Raw genomic sequence first — 9,122 nt, 5'->3', positions numbered from 1 at the left:
AAAAAAAAAAAAGTAAAAATGAAAAAAGAATAGAAAAGAAAGAGAAAACCCCAACCAACCAACCAAGCAAGCAGGTAAAAAAACAAAACAAGGTAAAACAAAACAAAGCAAAACAACAACAACAAATACCATATATTAGCGTTTACACTTTTGGGATATAAATAAAGCAGAGACTAGACAAGCTGTGTCTCCCTCTGGCTGGACTGCCTAGGACAAAGCTTGCTCTACTACAAGGGGGAAGGTGCTTGTCCTACTTAGGTACAGCTTTTGTTTTGTTTTATTTTGTTTGCCACAAGCCTTTTTCTTATCTAAACCTCTCTAGAAACCACGTCCCTCTATTTCTGTTACTTTATCTAATTTGGAGATAAGCAGAACCAAAAAAAAAAAAAAAGAGCTGGCAAAGAAACAATAGAGGATTTTTGCCTCTTGTCTGAATTCCTGCTCCGGAAACTAGTCTCAGTTAGAATAGTGAGTCATGCTTTTCTGTCTTTCTGTGTAAGTGGCACCTGTTGTCCACCTTTGCAGGAAAAGACACCGGGGGAGCAGTGACTCACACTGCCTGCCCTTCTCAAGGACTTTCTAGCTGCCCATGATTATCAGTAGCAAGTCATAGTACTAATTATATTTTTAAGAAAATCTTTACTTTTAATTATATCTGTGAGTGTATGCACATGCATTTGAGTGCCCACATAGGACAGGACCATCTGAATCCTTTGGAGCTGGAGTTACAAGAGGTTGTGAAGTGCCTAATACTAGGGCTGGGAACTGAACTCAGGTCCCATTGGAGAGCATTGTATAGCCTTAGTAGCTTAGCTATCTCTCTCCAGCCCTCCCCAGACTTGTCTGGCTCCTAGAAGTTTCTAGTCTTGGACAGTCTCTGGGCAAGGACCTCATCAGACTTGAAATCCTCTGAGTAACTCAGATGTAAGATGCCTACCTTAATACTGCAGTATCTGCAGGAAGAGCCCTGGATTTCAGTACACATAAAGCAAATCCCTTTTGATTAGTCAGCACTAGAGAAGGCAGACTCACAAAGCATCCTTCATTGTCTGTCAGGATGACATTTAGGAGCATTCTGCTGCTGCTATTTGTCCTTGTCTCAGAAGAGGAATGTTATAAATTTGTGATTCTATTTTATTTCTTTGAGAAACATCAAGTGCTCCTTGAGAAGACAGCAGTCATTACCCTGACCTACGGGACTAGGACTGATGCATTATTAACTTACAATCCTATTTGATCCTAACCTAAGAAGATGAGGTCTATTTCTCAGAAGAAACTGAGCTATGGGAAGACAAGGCAGTTTATCAACAAATAACTACCAGGAATGGAGGAATGACTTGATTGACAAAGTTTCCTGTGCTTTGCAATATGACTCCAACATAGACATATTTTATTCAATCTAATCAAAATGTAGTGACTGAATTGGCTAGAGCTAGCATGCACCGAGCGTTGTTCCTGCGGATAAGTTTATTAATTCAGCAAGTATTTATTGAAGGAGAGTTTTTCCCAGGTGATTTCTTCCTTGTCTGAATCTTTCAAATATTTGCCAGTATTCATTATATGAATGCTGAGTTCAGAACGCAGCCCTCATTAGCCAAACGGAAATCAGCAATTTTATGTGTTAGTGGCTGTTGAAACTTACCATAAATGTTTGATACACCTGCCTCTCCTTCACAGGCAGCTGTGAAGCTAAAGGATTATTTTGAAGAAGCTTTTTTTTTTTTTTTTTTTTTTTTAATTCTTAAGTTCCTAGCTGGTAGTTGGTGCCATAAGACTATTAAATATTTCAAAACTTAACAAAATAGTTACATGCAGTTATGTCAGCTACAGGACGTTCCATTTGACCATCAGTTGTCATTTCCAGCCCCAAATTAAAGTCTATTTTTTTCAGATTTGTGGAATTATTTTGACTCTTTCTGCCAGGAAAAGCCCATGTCTTTACAGAGTTTCTCAGTTTTTGAAATGCAATTGATGACATTTAGAAAAATCAGACTGAAAAAAAATAATAAACATAATGTTAAAGAACAAATAAATGTAGTCAGTAACAGGCTGGTTGGTGAACCATCTCCCATGGCTAGTCTTTTCTATAGCAGATACAAATGCGACATATCCATTGCTGCCTCAAAGGTTCACTCTCCTCTAGATGACCATGAGCCAGCTTGGAGGATGGACTATGGGAAGTTAAAAACATCTCTTGGCTGTTTGGACACCTGAGTGCAATCGTTTACTTATTCCCTAATTCATACTTGTTCATTTGTTTAAGAAAATACTTATTAAAAGCTAAAGTCAAGGTGCTGGACAGTACAGTAAATTAAAAAGAAAACAATCAGACACATGCCTTTGAGTGTTCTATGGGACTTTCAACGTATAAATAAATAAATAAATAAATAAATAAATAAATAAATAAAATAAATACCCAGCCTGCTTTTATAAGTGCTCCCATCAACTGACTCTACCTCCCCTAAGCAAGTGTCGTCACTTGGTCAGTAGTGATGACAATGTATAATCCTTATAGTCTTTATACGCAGCCTCAGAGCTGTATGCTGTTCTTTGGGCTTCCCACTTCCTTTTCCACTATTTTGTATATGCAGTGTTGTCTAGATGATACTCCTAAAATACAAATGATCACTCTATCAGTGATGAAGAGCAAAGCTTGGGGAGATGGGGAGGCATAGATGGAAGATGACCTATGAATGGACCTGAACTGCTATAATTTATCATGTCTGGTTGACTTCTTGGCATAACAGTCATGAAGGATATTTGCTTTATTTACATTTCAAATGTTATCCCCTTTCCAAGTTTCCCCTCTGGAAACCCCCCATCCCATTCACAGTCAGGAAAGACAGATGAAAGGGCAGAAAGAACTAAACACTTAGTTTTCTTTTTCTATTTTTCTTTTAAGTTATTATTCAGAGCTTAGAAAAGCATGAAAATGCAGCAAATGGCTAAGCTGGTGAATAAAAGTACTTGTATGTAGTATAAGTGGGACATGAGAGCATGACTCTGTATCATTAGTGTATCTTTTGGTCATTAGGTATCTGAACTATTTCCTTGATTCAATTTTATGGTATTAATTTCTTGGTGAACATTTTAGTACATTTTTAGGAAGGAGTAAAACCTAAAGTAAAGAAATTTTCTTCTTTCCACTTTTAAGATTTTATTCTTAGCGCTGTATGGAGCCTTGTGGGAGTAAATAAACAGGATAATCCCTACCCTCAAAGGAAATCACAAACTTGTTGAGGGCTTATAAGGAGCAAAACAGAAATTTAGAATTTAGTCAATTAAGTAGAAAATTTAGACTCTGAATACTTCTATCTTAAAGGTGTATAACCAAAGCATGAAGAACGGGATATTAAATTTGCTTTGCTTAATTTATTGGTTACCTACTAGAACTGGAGGCCACAAAACACTAAACAAAAAGGAAAGTATTCATGGGAAATACTCAACATGCAAAACATGCCTGCCAAGAAACCAAATAACCCACAGGGAGCCAATAAAGTAAAGACTCTTACTTCATACTCCAAGTGCCTCCCTCCTAAAGCTGCATGCAAGGGAGAACATCTTACATCTGTAGGACCCTTGTTTAAGAAAGCTAGTTTCCAGCAGTCTCAAAATTGTGTAGTACAAATAATTACCTGAAGAATAACACCCAAACTCTTAAACAATGTTGGGAAAGAGCAAGGACACTATTTTGAAAAGTCAAGGAAGAGGATGCTCTGTGAAACAAATAGTTACTTTCCAGCACTGAGAATTTTTACAAGATCGCTTTCATAACTGTGGTCAGAGTTCATGGAGCTGAGTTAGAAGGACTAAACTCCAAGAGAGCATAGCTTTTGAGCTCAAGCAAATACAGTTTGCATGTTTGGGTTTGAGAACTTTAGCTGCAATGTCTGTCATTAAAAATAGGAAGGGTAGAAAGCACGCTCTTGCTATAAATCGGATTGTGATACATTCTTAAAACTTCTGCTGTGGAGCAAAGTTTGTTGGACAACCCATGTTTCTCGAGTTTTATTTTTTCATGTGTGACATGATCAGAAGCAACATTTACTGGGTTGAAGATAAATTCCTAGTGTCTGGAGTGCGATTTTAACAGTTCATTACCAGTTTTCTCTTCCAGTGTTTTTCCCCATATATTTGCACATAATTATTAATTCTTCCTTACTTATCACCAATGCTTACGTTATCCTCTAGTAGATATACAAAAGAAGAAAGTAGGCAGTATGTAATACACAGGGCTTGTGGTGAAATTAACTCTTATAAAAACAATAGCTTTACATTTAGTGGAAAATGCATCTGTATGTTCAATGTTCCAAAGTGAATTTTGCCAAGTAAAACGGTCATGATAAAATAAATTCTAGATCCCTTGAATATGCGTTGGGCTTCATGACTAATATGGAGCCAATATAGGAGGGTAAAAATATTTCGTCAGGCTGTCAAGGCTTCTCAGCTGATGAAGGTAGCATCTTCACAATGATGCATGCTTACGTTATACACAAAGTGACATAGGATAAGAACATTGGCAAACTCATGTGCGATCCTTCCCTGAAGTCCATACCCTTGGTCTAATTACTTGACAAACATCACCCAAACTCGAACTGAGCAAGATTCTACAAAATACTGAGCATTGCTCCTTAAAGCTGTCAGGACTAGTCATTGAAAAGGAAGACTGAGAAAACACCACACAAGTTGAGATGTCTAGGGCAGGTGTCTGGTTTCTGTGCAGTATTCCGGTCTTGACCCTGGAATTAAAAAGAAGCACTAGGAAAAACTGCTAGAATCTGAACACCAATGCTAGTTTAGTTAATAGAGTGTAGTAATGTTCAGCAAAGGAACTATGGCTTGTAAGCGGTTATTAGTAACGAAAATATGAATTGAAACTCCTTGTATTATCTTTCCAAATTTCTAAATATATTCCTCACTCTGCAACATCTAAATTATCACACACACACATAAATGAACACCATCCACCACCAGGACCTTGTAAATCTTGATATGGACAAGGAAACACAGTTCTAGCTTCTGAACCATTTTTTTCTTTACATGGACAAATAAAATACATCATTTTATGACTTTCCAGTTTTTTGAGACATTGAGCTTGTATTTTTTTCTGCGGCAGCATCATTGGTATTGATGTTACACATGTGTACAAATATTCTTAGCTTTGCAAGTTTCTCAGTATTTACACCTGGATGTAGTATTGGAATATCTGTAAGAGTTTTGTATCACTACACTGGCTGTCCATGGCACAGAACAGAACATCCTATTGTGTGATAGTGTATTTGATCTGCAAGGAGAAAACTTGTTGCTTTGCTTATTAAGAGAGACTGTCTAAGCCTGTGTTATACCAGAGATTGGACATTGTACAAGGAAATGGAATTTATTAGCCATATAGTTCTAAAGGCTGAAAAGTTATACACTGAGAGATTCATATCAAATCAAGACCTCAGTAATATGACCACCCCAAATGGAATGAGTGAGATAATCAGCTCCATTAGCATGGTCATCTGGAACTGACCCGAATCCATTCTTAAGGCAGATCTCTCATAGGCTTTATACTTCCTATGAGAACACACTTCCCAACCTTATTGCCCTAGGAGTTGAGTTTATAACACATAGATGCAGAGGAATAGAGCCAAAGCATAGCAGAGTTATAATCCTAATTCTCCAGCTTTACACAGTTGAAACTGTCATATACCAGCATGGAGAAAAAGGTTTTTAAGTCTCCAAAGTACTCAGACAAACACATATTGATTCTCTGAATATGCAGCAGACAGAGTCTGTAAGCAAAACACCCTCTTAGTCATTCTAGATACAAGTACCAAGAGCTTTGGGAAGCTCTACTCTATGAGCTTCAGAGAAATATTTATAGTTTAGAGGAAACAGGAAACATGCTTAGACTACCTTCTCACTGAGGTTTTTATGGTTCTACTGAAGTCCAATTTATGCATCCAACTTCAAATGTCTAGTGGTCTCTTCATGAATATGTGGTTACTTTTATAGATTCCTAAGATCACCTTTTCTGGTTCTGTCTATCTCTGTCTATACTCTCAACTTCATTTTATAAATTTCCTGTTACACTTCATTTTGTCTTCTAGTTTTATGTTGTTTAACAATATTTTACTTGCTAATCCCTTGACCTCATATTATAAAATAATACATATGATAATAATACAAGGAGGAGGTACATAATGTTCTCTGTTCCCTAGTGGATCATAAAAATGTCTGCTTGATGCAAATTCACTTTCTATTGTTGAAGTCATTAAAATTTTTTTTCTTTTTTTTTTGAGACAGGATTTCTCTGTATAGCCCTGACTGTCCTGGAACTCACTCTTTAGAGTAGGCTGGCCTTGAACTCAGAAATCTGCTTGCCTCTGCCTCCCAAGTGCTGGGATTAAGGGTGTGTACCACCACTGCCTGGCTGACATGTAAAGTTTTATAAATAGAAGTAATTTCTCATATCGTATAGAATGAGTGCTTTCTATATATTACATAGGATGATATATAGAGCATATATTTTTTAATAGAAGGAAACATGTTATGAGTATTAATTATCTCAACTGAATTTCAATTCAGTTGGTCTCATGTACATTATTTATAAGAACAGGGAATATGAAGATGAAATGGAAAAGCTATGGAAGGAACCATTTTAACTCTAAACAGATGTGACATTGTTTAATTTATAAGTAGCTTGGAAATGATGGGTGGATCTATGTCATATGTCTTATAAAGTTTCCAGCCCAAGTAGTAAAGAGCTCTGTGAACCTTCTTCATTTTTGCCAGCAAAAGTGATATCACCCATTGCTGAAATTCAACTGTCAGTCTGAACATGAAACAGAGCAGCTGTTGGCACCATGTGACTTTGGGCCTGAGGAGGGAGCAGGAAGGGGGCTGAAGCATGATGTAGGAAAATTGAGCCATGAATGGCGGGGGAGGTAGGAGGGGAATATAGTCACCGTGGGTGTTCCTGATGACCACCCACTTACTACATCGAGAGGTAAAGAATGACTTGTACTAACTTATCACACTTACCAGTTTCAAACTACCAGTTTTGAGTCATTGTAAGATGTCTAGGAAAATAACAAGTAGCATAGGATTTGGCTAAAAACTTTTAGGAAGGAAAGAGGCAAACATCACGGTGCAGTAGATGTTTGGTTGCTCCCTATATGTGCCTTCCTCTGGTTCCCACATTGCCAGAAGCCAGACTGCTGTATTTGGAGCCCTGCCTTCTGATGTGCCCTCAGGCAAGAGGGTCCTATGGTCTGAAGGAAGTGCTGCTTTCCCTCAAGGCAGAGAATGGTGTTTGCTTCCAAATGTTCTGTGTCTTCAACACTGTTCTCCCACCAGTCTTCTCTAGGTTTTGGTTCAGTGAGGTTCACATTCGGCTAAAGGAGAAGTTATGCTGTGTTTTAAACAGCTTTTCCTCATTTGTAGTGGTTCTATGTTGATTTCCAGCATGACCCACTTTAAATTTTTAAGATGGAAACTGAAGAGAATGTTTATTTTCTTTTTCTACAACACTTAGTTGTTACAGCACCACTGATTAAAATGATAGATCCTTTCCCTGAGCCCCCACATACTATTGTTTTCACTGTGTCTAAAAATCAGTTGAACATTCATGTGCTGAGTTTGGTAATTAATATTCTACTCCATTGACCCATTGATTTTTCATTAATTTCAGTATCCTTTAGCTTTTATTTTTATTTGCTTTTTCTAGAGTAACAAATACATTCTACTAAAACATAAATTTATAGACGTTTCCACACAAGCCATACAAAACACAAGCTTTTTTAAAAATTATTATTCCTTTCTTTTTTGTTTTGGTTATGATGGGGTGGGGGTGGATCAGAGAAACTACACTTGACAGCAAAATCAAAATGTTATTAGTAAGGACTCTGATATTTATTTTATGTTCCTGTTTTGGTTCAGACAATCAAGCTTGTCCATATACAATGCCTAAAGTTAGGCTTGGCTAAAGAGCACATTCTAAGGAACTGGTTAGCTGCATTTAACCACTGCATTTAGATCCTATAAAGAGTGGGGAGGGAGGAGAACACAAAATTAAAACAAAATCACTTTCCCTCCTAAGATATAAGACAAATACCCCCATAGCCTTGGTGGCTAACTTTGACAATTTCCTTCATTCAGAGTGCTTTGTACTTAAACCATAATGGGAAAATGAATCAAAGAGCTAGTGCTTTTGAACAGTTCACAACAACCCCAATGATATTTCCAAGTTCTGCTCATGCTTTACAACAGTGAGTCAGGACAAGTCATAGATTTGCTAATGCGCATGTAATCCCGGAAGATGAGGACTTCTGGGTTTTTACTCTGTAATGTTTCAAAGACCATGTCTGTTAAATGCAAACAAAAGAGGAAGAAGTATTGATAGAACAGGAGAAGTTATGGACACTTGGTGTTCTAATTAGCTTCAATATTATTCACGTCTATAGCGTAGACCATGTTGTAGCTGCCTCTGTGGCTTGGCTTGGGTTTCATTGGTCTTCCACTGCTTGGCAACGTTATTTGCTAATGGATCATGTGGATTAGGAGCATTTCTGAAAGCCTAGATTGGCTCTGCAGCACTTGAGACCACTTGTCTTTCAAAATATCTAAACATATCTTTCCCTACTTGTCCACTCCCAATGACAAATTTTGATCACATGTTATACTTCATGTACTCTATTGGATGTTTTTCTGGAAGAACTAATAAAATGTTAAAAGTTCCTCTCTCAAAGGGGGAGTCCTGGGGACCAGTGATGACATAATAATAATAATAATAATAATAATAATAATAATAATAATAATAATAAATAAATAAGTATGGCTCTCATCTATTTCTGCTCCTTAATGATAGGAATAGGTTCTCCCAGAAAATGTTGGGTTTCCTGAACATTTTGTGAGATCTAATCTTCAATACATAAGAGATGTGATACTCTCCTAGTTACCGTTGCTGTTGCTATGGGCAAACGCCACACCAAAAGCAAGCTAGAGAGAAAAGGGTTTGTTTGACTTACACTTTCACATCAGAGTTCATCACTAAAGGAAGTCAAGACAGTTCCTCTTTCTCCATAACCTCTCCAGCATCTGCTGTCACCTGAGTTTTTTATCCTAGCCATTCTGAC

The sequence above is a fragment of the Mastomys coucha genome, unplaced genomic scaffold (genome assembly GCF_008632895.1).
Source record: "Mastomys coucha isolate ucsf_1 unplaced genomic scaffold, UCSF_Mcou_1 pScaffold23, whole genome shotgun sequence".
Taxonomy (NCBI): domain Eukaryota; kingdom Metazoa; phylum Chordata; class Mammalia; order Rodentia; family Muridae; genus Mastomys; species Mastomys coucha.
This window is presented reverse-complemented; position numbering follows the sequence as displayed.